The sequence below is a fragment of the Neoarius graeffei genome, chromosome 19 (assembly GCF_027579695.1).
Source record: "Neoarius graeffei isolate fNeoGra1 chromosome 19, fNeoGra1.pri, whole genome shotgun sequence".
Taxonomy (NCBI): Eukaryota; Metazoa; Chordata; class Actinopteri; order Siluriformes; family Ariidae; genus Neoarius; species Neoarius graeffei.
Genome location: NC_083587.1, coordinates 39,729,171 through 39,743,813, shown reverse-complemented (window position 1 = coordinate 39,743,813; position 14,643 = coordinate 39,729,171).

Genomic DNA, 14,643 nt, shown 5'->3' with positions numbered 1-14,643 from the left:
CATCTACTTCAACAATGTTACACAAAGATCGATCCATAACCGTTGTAAATATCCCTTAATTCCACAGGGTGTCGATAATGGTGGACACCGGTGAAAGTGATCACTATTATCGACACCTCATGTGACTTCTCAAACGTGTGTTTGGATACAAAATGGCGACTGTCAAATGAAAGAGTAAGAAATAAAGTAGGTTTCAACAAGGAGATCATGAAATATCTGTGAATCTGATAAGTAAAAACGTGTCCATGATCTTTCCATCATGCTTACCTGCGATGATCATGTCCGGGTTTTCCTCAAATTGCTGATTGTGCTAAAAAAAAATTCCATCTCAGGTAATGAGCTGTGTCATCAGATGACGAAATCAAAGGGCGAGGGGGGGGGGGGGGGGGGGGTGTCTTCCAGTTGATTAATTAACCAACAATAACTGTTGTAACTGAAACTCACTGTAGCGCGGACAATGCGTGGGTGGAGCACAGAGGACGGCAGGACAACGTTTGGAGGTAGTAACAGCGTATTTTATTAATAAACTTTTCAGTCTAAAAAGAACCCGCAGCACACAGACACACTCTCAGCCTCCACTCCCGGGTCGCGCTCCCTCTGCTCTCTCTCAGCCTCCTAAAATAGGGAGCGGTTTACTGGGAAAACACACACAAAACACAGGTTAATTACCGTCAGGTGTAGCGAATCTGCCACTCACTTTCCCCGGCTCCACCCTCCTGTCACAGACCGATGCTTGACCACGCCCCCGCTGCCACATACCCCCACCGCCCGACTCAGGCCGGGCGCCCGTCCGGCCCGCAGCCGACTCCCCCCCCCCCCCTTGACGGGAGAGGAAGTCCGCCACGACCATCTGCGCCCCCGGCCTGTGGACCACCTTGAAGTTGAAGGGTTGGAGTGCCAGATACCAACGGGTGATCCGCGCGTTGGCATCCTTCATGCGGTGGAGCCACTGGAGGGGCGCGTGGTCCGAACAGAGGGTGAAAGAGCGCCCCAGCAGGTAGTAACGGAGGGCGAGGACCGCCCACTTGATCGCCAGGCACTCCTTCTCAATGGTGCTGTAGCGCCCCTCACGCACTGACAGCTTGCGGCTGATGTATAGGACTGGGCGGTCCTCCCCCTCCACCTGCTGGGACAAAACGGCCCCCAGCCCTCTGTCCGACGCATCCGTCTGCAACAAAAAAGGGAGAGAGAAGTCAGGGGAGTGTAAGAATGGCCCCCCACACAGTGCAGCCTTTACCTCAGAGAAAGCCCGCTGGCACTGCTCCGTCCACTGGACCGGATCTGGTGCCCCCTTTTTAGTGAGGTCAGTCAGCGGGCTGGTGACGTCCGAATAATTAGGTATAAACCTACGATAGTAGCCAGCCAGCCCCAGGAACTGTCTCACCCCCTTTTTGGTCTTGGGCCTCGGGCAGGCCGCAATCGCTGCAGTCTTATTAATTTGGGGACGCACCTGCCCGTTGCCCAAGTGGAAGCCCAGATACCGTACTTCCACCCGCCCAATCGCACACTTCTTCGGGTTGGCAGTGAGTCCCGCCCGCCTCAGCGACCTAAGGACGGCCCTCAGGTGTTGCAGGTGCCGCTGCCAGTCATTGCTATAAATGATGATGTCGTCTAGGTACGCGGCCGCATAGGTGGCGTGCGGCCGGAGGACCCGGTCCATCAGCCGCTGAAACGTAGCGGGCGCCCCAAACAGCCCAAACGGAAGTGTGACGAACTGGTGTAAGCCGAACGGTGTGGAAAAGGCCGTTTTCTCTCGGGATAATGGAGTCAAGGGGATCTGCCAATATCCCTTCGTCAAATCCAGTGTCGAGTAAAAGCGAGCCGTGCCTAGTCGATCGAGCAGCTCATCAATACGAGGCATTGGGTATGCGTCGAATTTAGACACCGCGTTGACTTTTCTATAGTCCACACAGAACCGGACCGACCCGTCGGCCTTGGGAACCAAGACCACTGGGCTGCTCCAGTCACTGTGGGACTCCTCGACGATGCCCATTTCAAGCATGGCCTGAAGTTCTTCCCGAACCACCTTTTTTTTGTGTTCGGGTAGTCTATATGGGCGGCTACGCACTACCACCCCCGGGGGCGTCTCTATGTGGTGTTCTATGAGGTTCGTGCGACCGGGCAGGGGCGAGAACACATCCGAAAACTCGGCCTGCAACTGGGCGACCTCCGCGAGTTGGGTCGGGGAGAGGTGGTCTCCACAGGGGACCGGAGAGGTACGTGATGCCAATGACCCTTTGGGGACCTCCGGCCCCAGCTCCGCCTTCTCTGGAACTACCGACACCAACGCCACGGGGACCTCCTCATTCCAGAGTTTCAGCAGATTGAGGTGGTAGATCTGTAGCGCCCCCTCCCTGTCCGTTCGCCTAACCTCGTAGTCGACGTCCCCGACTCGCCGTGTGACCTCAAAGGGTCCTTGCCACTTGGCGATTAATTTGGAGCTCGACGTGGGCAACAGGACGAGTACCTTATCTCCCGGAGTGAACTCTCTAAGGCGCGTGCCCTTGTTGTACAGGCGGACTTGCCGTTCCTGGGCCTGCCGCAAATTCTCCTGAGTTAGGTGGGTGAGCGTGTGGAGTTTTGCGCGCAGATCCATAACGTACTGAATTTCGTTTTTGCTCTGTGAAGGTCCCTCCTCCCAATTTTCCCGCAGTACATCTAAGATGCCGCGCGGCTTACGCCCGTATAATAATTCAAACGGGGAAAACCCCGTGGAGGCTTGGGGGACCTCTCGCACTGCAAACAACAAGGGTTCGAGCCACTTATCCCAGTTACGTGCGTCCTCACTTACGAATTTTTTAATAATATTCTTGAGGGTGCGATTGAACCGTTCAACTAAACCGTCCGTCTGTGGGTGATAAACGCTGGTGCGGATCGGCTTAATACCTAGTAGCCCATACAGTTCGCTCAGTGTTCGTGACATAAACGAGGTGCCTTGGTCAGTCAGAATCTCTTTCGGGATTCCAACCCGGGAGATGACGTGGAAGAGGGCCTCTGCAATACTGCGTGCTGAGATATTGCGAAGAGGCACCGCTTCCGGGTATCGCGTTGCATAGTCCACCAGGACTAATATAAAGCGGTACCCTCGTGTTGACCGATCTAATGGCCCAACGAGATCCATCCCAATTCTTTCGAACGGGGTCTCGATTAATGGTAGGGGGCGCAAGGGCGCTTTTGGAATGGCCGCTGGATTTACTAACTGGCATTCGCGGCACGCCGTACACCACTTACGGACGTCGCCGCGAATCCCCGGCCAATAGAATCGGGCCATTATCCGGGCGAGTGTCTTATCCTGCCCGAGGTGTCCAGCCATGGGATTAAAGTGGGCCGCCTGGAATACCAATTCCCGGCGGCTCTTTGGAATTAATAACTGGGTGACTCGCTCTTTCGTCTGAGTGTCCTGCGTCACTCGATATAATCTATCCTTCAAAATGGAAAAATAGGGGAAGGACGGGGTGGCGTTCGGCTGGAGCGTTTGACCATCGATTACTCTCACTTGGTCAAACGCGTGTCGCAGAGTCTCGTCTCGCGATTGTTCCAGTGGGAAATCCACGAGGGATTCCCCAATAGAAAGAGGAGGGGCCGGCGGCTCCTCACCCTGTCGCGGAGGTGACGTAGACGGCTCTGCGACCGCCGCTCCAGCCAAAGCGACACCGGGACCCTCCCCCGTCAACCGGCAGGACCCACTCTTTACTAGGCGTGCCATTAAACCCCGAAATCCCGGCCAATCGGTCCCCAAGATCAAAGAGTGGGTAAGGCGAGGATTAACCGCCGCCTTCACTATAGATTTTTCCCCTCTAAAATATATGTGGACCGACACCAACGGGTAGCTGTGAATATCCCCGTGCACACACAACACCTTCACCCCTTGTGCTCCCCCCAATGCCTCGTCTTGCACCAAGCTTTGGCGGATCGAGGTCTGATTGCAGCCTGAATCCACCAACGCCTGATATGTAGCCCCTTGTACACTTACCGGTATGCGATACGCTCCGGCCCGATCGAGGGCAACCTCTGGCGCGTCGGGGATCCGCACCACCGCCCCCACCTCCATCGCTGCACATTGTTGCTGCAGGTGGCCCGGTTCCCCGCAGCGCCAGCAAACCGGCCCGGGCCTCCCCTCTGCAACTGTGTTCTGGGGCTCACTCACCTGAGGGGGGGGAGAGACAGACACAGAAGGGAGAAACGGGAGGGCACCACGGGTGTGGCAGGCCGGCTGGGGTGGGGCCGGCCCCCGCCTCCGTGGTGGGGGAATGGGGCGAGGACGGGACACGGGAGGAGGGGGGGAAGACAGAGAGAGAGAAGAGGAGACAGAAGACGATGTCATCCGTTGTCCTGCCGCCGGTACAGCCGCCAGATGATCCTCCGCCAGTCCTACGGCCTGATCCAGCGACGCCGGGCGGTGGCACTGGACCCACTCCGCGGTTCCGGCTGGTAAGCGGGCAACGAACTGTTCCAGCGCCACCTGGTCGATGATTCCCTCGGCGTCGCGATCTTCGGCCCTCAGCCACCACCAGCAGGCGTCCCGGAGCTGCTGGCCAAACGCGAACGGGCTGCCGGCTTCCTCCATCCGCAGCGCGCGGAAGCGCTGGCGCTGCTGCTCCGGCGTGCGCCCCACGCGCTGGAGGACGGCCCGGCGAAGGTCAGCGTAGGCCAGCCGGCGGTCGGCGGGGAGCTGTAATGCGGCCAGCTGCGCCTCTCCAGTCAGGAGGGGGAGGAGGCGCGCCGCGCGCTGCTCCATCGGCCACCCCGAGGCTTCGGCGACCTGCTCGAACAAGGTGATGAAAGCCTCGGGGTCGTCCTGCGGGCCCATCTTGGTCACAGTGAGGGGAGACGGGCCCGCGGCCGGGGCGCTGGTGGACCCCGCCGACGCGAGGAGCCGCCGGAACGCCTCTCGATCTTCCTGTTGAGCCAGCACCAGGGCTTCGAAGCGGCGCTCCTGCTCCGTTCGGAGCGTGACGAGTGCCTGGTGCTGGCTCTGCTGAGCCGTGGCGAGGGCGTGGACCAAGTCCGCGAACGGGGAGGATTCCATGGAGCTGTAGCACTGGTGCTCCACCTTTTCCCGGGTTTCGGCACCACTGTAGCGCGGACAATGCGTGGGTGGAGCACAGAGGACGGCAGGACAACGTTTGGAGGTAGTAACAGCGTATTTTATTAATAAACTTTTCAGTCTAAAAAGAACCCGCAGCACACAGACACACTCTCAGCCTCCACTCCCGGGTCGCGCTCCCTCTGCTCTCTCTCAGCCTCCTAAAATAGGGAGCGGTTTACTGGGAAAACACACACAAAACACAGGTTAATTACCGTCAGGTGTAGCGAATCTGCCACTCACCTTCCCCGGCTCCACCCTCCTGTCACAGACCGATGCTTGACCACGCCCCCGCTGCCACACTCACCTTTGTAAAATTGTTTTTTTTATTGGTAAATCTGAAAAGGTGTCGATAATTATGGACTGTCGATAATTGTAGCCGCCGCTTTATTTGATTTAGCTGAACAGCAGCAGCCAGTAGTCTGATAATGACATCGACTTGCTATGTCATTTTTATTTGATTGTATACTGTTGTACATAAAATCATATTTTATATTAGAATCACTATGTGATTTGCTTAAAAAAAACCCCACTGCTAACGCCTGCTATTTAGATGCGAGTCAGTACTTCCTTAATATATGCAGTAAACTACACCAGCCATTAGTGGATAAGATTGAAGACCCCTGATTACAACTCTCTCGAAATCGGTGGAATGATAGTACTCAGGTAAGTATTTCCCCTAAGTTTACTGTTTTTTTTTGTTGTTGTTGTTTTGGGAGGGGGGTGCTGGATGAGGCTGGCCACCTGCAGGACCCCTCCCTGTGGCTCCTATTACAGACCACCTTGGACCTGAACAAACAGTTAAAGGCGTCATATTCAAAGTCTTCACATTTATTTTAGAACAATAATTAGAACAATTTTTACAGTAGAACTCTTTTTTTTTTTTACAACAGAACAATTATTTTACAACAATTTGTTTCACAATCGAACATTTCTTTGACAAATCTTGTTTCGTAAGTATTAAGAGATTAAAATGGCATATGAACCATTTGTAATTCTAATTGATTTATAATTCTAATTACAAAATCGGATAGCTTATTTCTTCTTTCTGTAATTTGTTTTCACTCCCCTCTCTACTGCTCTATGTGTTGAGTGAAGAAGTACAGTAGTAGACTGACTGTTCGTTTGAAATAACGTAAAAAAACAGTCATTCATTTTCTATAGCTAACTAACTTGATGTTTACAAAGCAATATCATATTCCAACATGATCTTACTATGAATAAGCGTAACATAACATTAGCTAACTTAATATAGAGTGTGTCTGAAGACATCATTCACACACTTTTTTTGAAGGAAAAAAAGTTGTATGTACACCATCTTTTGTCGCTTGGGGAGTTCTGACATTGCTAACTATTCTTTCGATTACGTTCATTATGTCTTATATTAAATATAGTTAGTTTTTTTTTTTTTTTTTTCTTTTTTATCAGACATCTAATTTATTGGGTTTGTTTACCTGACATGTTTCGACGTACAACTTCCGTCTTCCTCAGAGTGTCACCGGATGTTAATTGGTGACGCATCTTTTATCAGCTGCTGTTTCTGAAGGCGTGGCCTTCCTGTCTGGTTTGACAGGTCGGTCACGCCTTCTACTGTCTGTTTGTCCCCTGCAAGATGGCACTCCAGGTGTGGGAGAGCATGTATGCTCCCTCATCCCGGTTGATGGTCCTCGGGCTTCGCTTACGGATCTCCATGGCCTCCCTGATCCAGCGCTGATGTTTGTTATCTTCTGTGCGGATGACTCTGGCATTCCCCCAGTCCATAATGTGATTTTCCCTTTTACAGTGATCTGTTATAGCTGACTTATAATTTTCCTGTTGTGCCTTTTCTTTTATTGTTCGGGTTTGTCTTGTAGCTGTCTCCTTTTCGCACTCTTTCTTATGTTCATGTTTTCTTGTGCTGAAACTCCTTCCTGTCTCCCCAATATAAGTTTTATTGCATAATTTACATGGAATCTCATATATGGTGTTGCATCTGTTGTCCGGATGTATTCTGTCTTTGGGATGCACCAGGATCTGACGGAGTGTTGTGTGTGGTTTGACAGGTGTGTTAACATTGTGTTTCCTCATTACTCTTTGAATGCGTTCAGTTATTCCCCTGATGTATGGTAATGTAACTACTCCCCTGTGTTCTTGTTTGTTAGTTTGTTTTTTCTCTTTCTTCTGTGTTTTGTTGTTTTTAACCTGTTCCGCCCCTTTGGATATTGCCCATTGTGGATATTGACATGCTTTCAGTGCGTGTTGTATATGTTGTTCCTCCTGTTCTTTGTCCTGTGGATCTGTAATTATTGCTGTGCGTTCATGTAATGTTCTAACTACGGATATTTTGTGCATTATGGGGTGTTCGGAAGTCCAGTTTAAATATTGGTCGGTGTGTGTGGGTTTTCTGTGTACTTTTATTTTGATATCCCCATCTTCTGTGTGTTGTATTTTTAAATCCAAAAATGCTATTGACTGCTCCTTATAATTAATTAAATGCAATATTTAAACTGGACTTCCGAACACCCCATAATGCACAAAATATCCGTAGTTAGAACATTACATGAACGCACAGCAATAATTACAGATCCACAGGACAAAGAACAGGAGGAACAACATATACAACACGCACTGAAAGCATGTCAATATCCACAATGGGCAATATCCAAAGGGGCGGAACAGGTTAAAAACAACAAAACACAGAAGAAAGAGAAAAAACAAACTAACAAACAAGAACACAGGGGAGTAGTTACATTACCATACATCAGGGGAATAACTGAACGCATTCAAAGAGTAATGAGGAAACACAATGTTAACACACCTGTCAAACCACACACAACACTCCGTCAGATCCTGGTGCATCCCAAAGACAGAATACATCCGGACAACAGATGCAACACCATATATGAGATTCCATGTAAATTATGCAATAAAACTTATATTGGGGAGACAGGAAGGAGTTTCAGCACAAGAAAACATGAACATAAGAAAGAGTGCGAAAAGGAGACAGCTACAAGACAAACCCGAACAATAAAAGAAAAGGCACAACAGGAAAATTATAAGTCAGCTATAACAGATCACTGTAAAAGGGAAAATCACATTATGGACTGGGGGAATGCCAGAGTCATCCGCACAGAAGATAACAAACATCAGCGCTGGATCAGGGAGGCCATGGAGATCCGTAAGCGAAGCCCGAGGACCATCAACCGGGATGAGGGAGCATACATGCTCTCCCACACCTGGAGTGCCATCTTGCAGGGGACAAACAGACAGTAGAAGGCGTGACCGACCTGTCAAACCAGACAGGAAGGCCACGCCTTCAGAAACAGCAGCTGATAAAAGATGCGTCACCAATTAACATCCGGTGACACTCTGAGGAAGACGGAAGTTGTACGTCGAAACATGTCAGGTAAACAAACCCAATAAATTAGATGTCTGATAAAAAAGAAAAAAAAAAAAAAACTAACTATTGCTAACTATTGTTTGAATCGAATAATTTGAATAGTTATTGGGCGCACAAGACAAGAGCGAAGCAGACGGGGAACCGGCAGCTTGAGCGGGGGATGTTTCTGCATGGTCCTAGTGCCTCCACTCTCTCCTGTTTTTGAGCAGGTGCTCTTTCCACGTGGTCCTAGTGCCTGCATTCCTGTTTTACCTTAAAATGTGTGCTTGTATTGGGGGGGGCTTTCGGGGGGGATTATAGGAAGTTATAGGAGATGCTATCTTAAGGGATGTGAATTTAGCTAGGCCTTTAGAAGCACCAGCAGCTTTAATGAGGTATATACTGAGAGCCAGGGTGCCAGGCATAGCAGATAGTCTTAGCATCTTAGACAAGCACAGGTTTTCAAAGATAGTTGTTCATGTAGGCGCTAGGGATGTTAACCGATGACCGTTTGACCAACTGTTGACCGAATCAACGTCAACCGGTTAATTTTTTTTGGTTATCGGTTAAACTAGAGACAATTCCCCTGTGGGAAATTGTGAGAGTGATGCAGTGCGTGTAGCAGTCGCTATAGCAGGAGCTGCACTGAAGTGTGTGTGAGTCTCTCTGAGAGGGAGCAGCCCCTCCCTCATGTGTGTGTGTGTGTGTGTGTGTGTGAGAGGGAGCAGCCCCTCCCTCGTGTGTGTGTGCGAGAGCGAGCAACTGCTCCTCAGGTTGCTCTGGGTATGTTGTGTGTTGCTCTGGATAAGAGCATCTGCAAAATGCCTGTAACGTAATGTTGGCTTTATAGACTTTTGGAGTAGTTTTGAAGGCAAGGCTGGCCTGTTAAAGCAGGATGGTATCCATCCCACTCGGGAAGGTGCTGCTCTCATTTCTTGCAGTATAGCTCATAGTCTCAAAACAGGCCAAGTTAATATGTGACAATCCAGAGCCAAGGCCGGGGAGCAGACAAACAGGCTAAACCGACTGTCTGCTCGTTGCACAGAGTCGTCACTCAGGTTCCAGTATATTGAGACTGTGTCTGTTACCTGAGCTATATAAAAGTGTAGAAACGTTCAGAAAGTTTGTTCTAGTAGCCTAATTGTGACAGCGAGGGCATGGTCAAGTGTCAGCTGTGAACAGCGAGGAGTCAGGTTGAACCAGCAGGCAACGTGATGAGTTACACCTGTGTCTAATTACCGGCTGACTAAGAATGTGCATCTCTTTCAGATGGCCAGTAACGAGAGAGAGAGAGAGAGAGAGAGAGAGAGAGAGAGCTACGTTCCCCAACATGAGTGTACGTGTCTTAGTACTCACTGAAAAGTGAAAGCCACAATAAAGTCCACCTCGAACTGTCACGCCCGTCTCCGAGTTCCTCATTGCCCCACCATAAAAGAACCATTATACTAATTAACAAAATTGGATCATACTAAATGTACAGCCATCACTGTTGGTCTAAAGCTAGGACTGTTAAGTCTTCGTCAAGTCAGTTTATTTGTATTGCACTTTTAACAACAGACATTGTCGCAAAGCAGCTTTACAGAAAATTAAAAGACTTTAAACATATGAGCTAATTTTATCCCAAATAAATGTATTTGTCCCTGATGAGCAAGCCTGTGGTGATGGTGGCAAAGAAAAACTCCCTCAAATGACATGAAGAAGAAACCTTGGGAGGAGCCAGACTCAAAAGGGAACCCATCCTCATCTGTGATATAACAGAAGGCATGATTCTAAAAAGTTGCTTCTATAAGTGTGTCCAATAAGATGAGATAATGATCTGAGGTAGCTTCAGACTGTGGAACTGTGACTATATTTTCTATGTTTAATCCGAATGTTAGTATTAGATCAAGAGTGTGACCCCCATTATGAGTAGGTCCTATGATGTTCTGATTAACCCCTATTGGCAACGTGTCCAGCAGGCTTGTAGTACTCGAGTCCAGGACTTAACTCGTGCCCTAATTTTAAGGACTCGTGACTTGACTTGGACTTGAGCACTGATGACTCAGATGGTGTTTACATTAGACCGTATCCGTCTCGTTTTCGTCGCGGATGCACTGTCCATTCACATTAAAATGCCAGGAAACGACTCCACAGGCGGAACAACTTGAATCCGCCAGGGCCCACGTATTCAACCCAGTTCGTATCTGATCCGGTGCTGTGTAAACATTGAGATACGAGGAAACACAGTGCTGAGCTCTAGCTGACGTCGTCATTGGACAACGTCACTGTGACATCCACCTTCCTGATTCGCTGGTGTTGTTCATGCCACGTTGGTCATGTGACGCGACTGCTGAAAAATGGCGCGGACTTCACTTCCTGCTATTGTTTCCGCCTTGTATCACCTTTTTGTTTTTCATTAAAGAGTATAAAAGTATGAATATAATGCTTTGCTTTGTCAATGTTGTTCATGGTAAGATGCAAATACTGCCCATTGTGTAGTTATGATTGTCTTTAGGCTTGCCATCCTTCCACTTGCAAGTGGTGAGTGACTTGCGCATGCCCGATATGCACTGGGATCACACACACAGCGGCTCAGTCCCGAATCACTGCTCGTGGGCTTCACTCGCGCGCTCTGTGAGCTGCGCAGGGCCGGAGTGCGCACCCTCCAGAGGGCACTCGCTGTTCAGGGCGGAGTGATTTGGAGCGCAGCCGCTGAGGAGGAAGCGCTGAGCCGCACTGACACATTTCAACTTACGTGCCGTCTAATTAGTCATGTGATTAGCGTATCCGTGTATTGGCGTTGCTGTGTGCACACGAATCGTGTATTGGCGTTGCTGTGTGCACGCGAATCGTTTTAAAAACGTTAATCTGATGATCCGCCGATACGGTCTAATGTAAACACCACCTCAGACTCGTACATTAACAGCATTCGGACTCATACATTGGAGACGGGGACTAAGATTTTTTTCTTTATTTTTTGTAACATGCCATAATAATTTGGCATAAGATATTTATATCTACATTAATTTATGTGCTAATTTTGTGTAAGAGTGTCACATCTGCGTGCCTTGGCGCGTGCATCAGATAGACTCTCGGGTGCGCTCTGGACAGCGCACATGCGCCATGTGGACTCTCACGCACGTGCCATAAACAACTCGCACCTGGACAGGATTAAGGTGCAATCAGCATGCCGATATAAAAACTGTGAAAACACACTTACTTTGTGAAGTATTGAGTTGCATTGCTGACACATTACCGAGCCTTATTTCCTTGTTTGGGTTCCTGATTTCCTGATTCTCGTCTCTGATTCTGCCTCGTCCACGATAGACTGTTTGTGCCTCACTCGACCTATCGCCCATTTCACCGTTTTACGATTTTGCCTGCCGTTCTGGATTGTTTACCTGTCTTCACTTATATTAATATAACATACCTTCTGTACTTACATCCATCTCCCAACCATCTCTGACCGAATACTTCACACTCCCTGACAAAGAGAATGCACATTCACCGGTTCATACGTCATGTTCAGGAACAAACGTTAATGGCGCTAAAACAGCCACTGTCAAACAGTGCGGTTGGAATCTTCTTCTCGGACTCGACTCGAAATTTTCTATAATGACTTGGACTTGAACACTGGGGACTCGAGACTGGTCTCGGACTCGAGGTTTAGTGACTCAACTACAACACTGGTGTTCAGACTTCACATTCAAAAAAGGCATGACTTTAAATCACAAGCATGTTTTTTATAATGCCCCCAAGTGGACAAATGGGGTAAATGTTGCTGGACTCCCACCTTGAGTCATTTCACCAAGTTTGGTGTAGACATGACAGGAGCTCCGCCCTGTATTCCTACCCTGTCACAAACTATGTGACAAATCAAATAAATTTTAAACTTAAACAAATAAAGACATTACAGCCATGTTTCCTCTTTGGTGTTTGGCTTCACCACCAAATTCGAGTGGCTGTTCTGGTCAAATGCTTCCATAATTCAAAAATACATGTGATAAGTTCTGTGAGGCTTAGTCTGATGATCATTTGGGACAAATTTAGTGAAGATTGTACAATGCTTGTCTGAGGAGTAGCAAAAAACATGGTGGAAAATGGAGAAGAAAACACTATCTTTGATATGTACAGTATATGTCAGACAAAAACAGCCACATGCAATCAGAATCTGTCTCTTTTGAAAGTAATACAGAGCAAAGATCAAATGGAAGAAACGTTCTGTGGATTTTATTTTCATGGGATTTTTATTTTATTTTGAGAACTTGTGAGTTACAGTGAGGAATTACTTAAGTGATTTGTGCCATGAAAAACATGAAAAATCCCCCCACAAACTATCCTTAACTTCTTTTCTATCAGCGCAAGTGCAGGCAAACTTATCACCCCTTTGTACTTTTTTTTTTTAAATTAATTTTGCATTATATGGTGTATACTATGAGGAACCTATACATGAACAGTGATTAAGTGTTTTTTTTTCTTGATGTTGCTTTCAACATTGCAAAACGTTCATCAGCTCCCAGCCACAACTTCGTATCACAACTATTACAGATAGTATTACACAACTATTATATGCACATGCACAGACACACACACAACTCAAATCTCAAGGTACTTATTTAGTAAGTCCAGTCTGTCATAGCTTGCGAATGGACTTAAAGCTAGACGGCCTTTCGATTTCATAAAAATCGGTGAAATTTAGTTCCCTCTGAAATGTGGTCATTGTGATACATGTTTATTTCTGTAATATCTCACAAAATATCAGGCCATTCTGTGGCTGGGAAGTTATTTAATTTGAGGGGATTCCTTAGCAAATACTGCACATGAAATCGCTCACTTTGCACAGTCAGGCAGACAGAGGAAGTCCGTGTGCGGATGCGCAGGTTTAACAACTTCTTCTTTTGGGTTTTACGGCAGCTGGCATCCACAGTGTTGCATTACTGCCATCTACAGGTTTATTTTGACCGCACACTGACTGTTACATCATTCTGTCGCTAAGCGAACAGCTGATCACACTGAGGTGCTCGCTGACCGCCAATATTTATTAGTTTGGTCCTGCGTTTCCTTTCCTTCGCAACATAAATGTCTTTTCTTCTCGCTTTCCGTTACTGTAGTCAGTCTTTCACGTTTCATTCGTGCACTCACGTCCTCCATTTTTCTCTCCTGTTTCAAATTTGTATCCCACAATGCCTTGCGCGAATGGGGAAAGCCCACCACGTGATGCATGACATAGTATCTTGAATTGGGTCATGGTGAAGCAGGAAAAAATAGCGGAGAATTTAGGGCCATGTGGCCGTAAATTCATTAATTGTTCTATTTTAAAAACCGAATAAAATTGGAAGTCTGTGATTCTAATTCAGTAGCTTTTGGTCCACTAAACAAAAATAACTGGGTGTTGGGGAAAATTATTTTTATGACCTATACTTGAGAAATCTGAAAGGCAGTCCATCTTTAACTTTTTACAAAAATACAGTGGGGGAAATATTTATTCAACAACGTCAGCTATTTTTCTATTAAACATTTGCAATGCAGCTATTCACATGAAATACTGAGCAGACAAAAAAAAATCATAATGTTCCAATCCATGAAAAAGGAAGTATTAAACACAGTAAGAAACCCAGCTGATTGCACTAATTAGTTCTCCTACCTGTGCTAATTATAATCTGTTTGTGTAGAAGAATGAACCAAAATCCCAGCTGAATGCTGTGAAAGATTAGTTTCTTCGCTGAGTAAGCGTCTTGAAGTTGATTATATGAATTAATCTCATGGCAAGTCATGAAAACTTCTCCACCAAGTATTAAATAAATTTCAGTTCCCCCCAATACTTTTTCCTGTGTCATTCCATATCACATTTTTATAGATGGGAATATTATGATTTCTTTTTCTGCATATTTTATTGCATTCATAAGAACATCTGCTCAACATTTCATGTGAATAGCTGCTCTGGAAATATATTTAAAAGAAAAAATAGTTGACATGTTGAATACTTATTTCCCCGAACACATATTCTGGCTAGTGTCCAGTGGAGTGTGGATGCCGGAAACTATTTAAAGTAATTTTCTTCCTTTCTTATAGGTGGGTAGTGTGGTGTAGAAACTACTCTTAAGCTACAGTGGTGCTTGAAAGTTTGTGAACCCTTCAGAATTTTCTATGTTTCTGCATAAATATGACGTAAAACCATCAGATTTTCACACAAGTCCTCAAAGTAGATAAAGAGAACCCA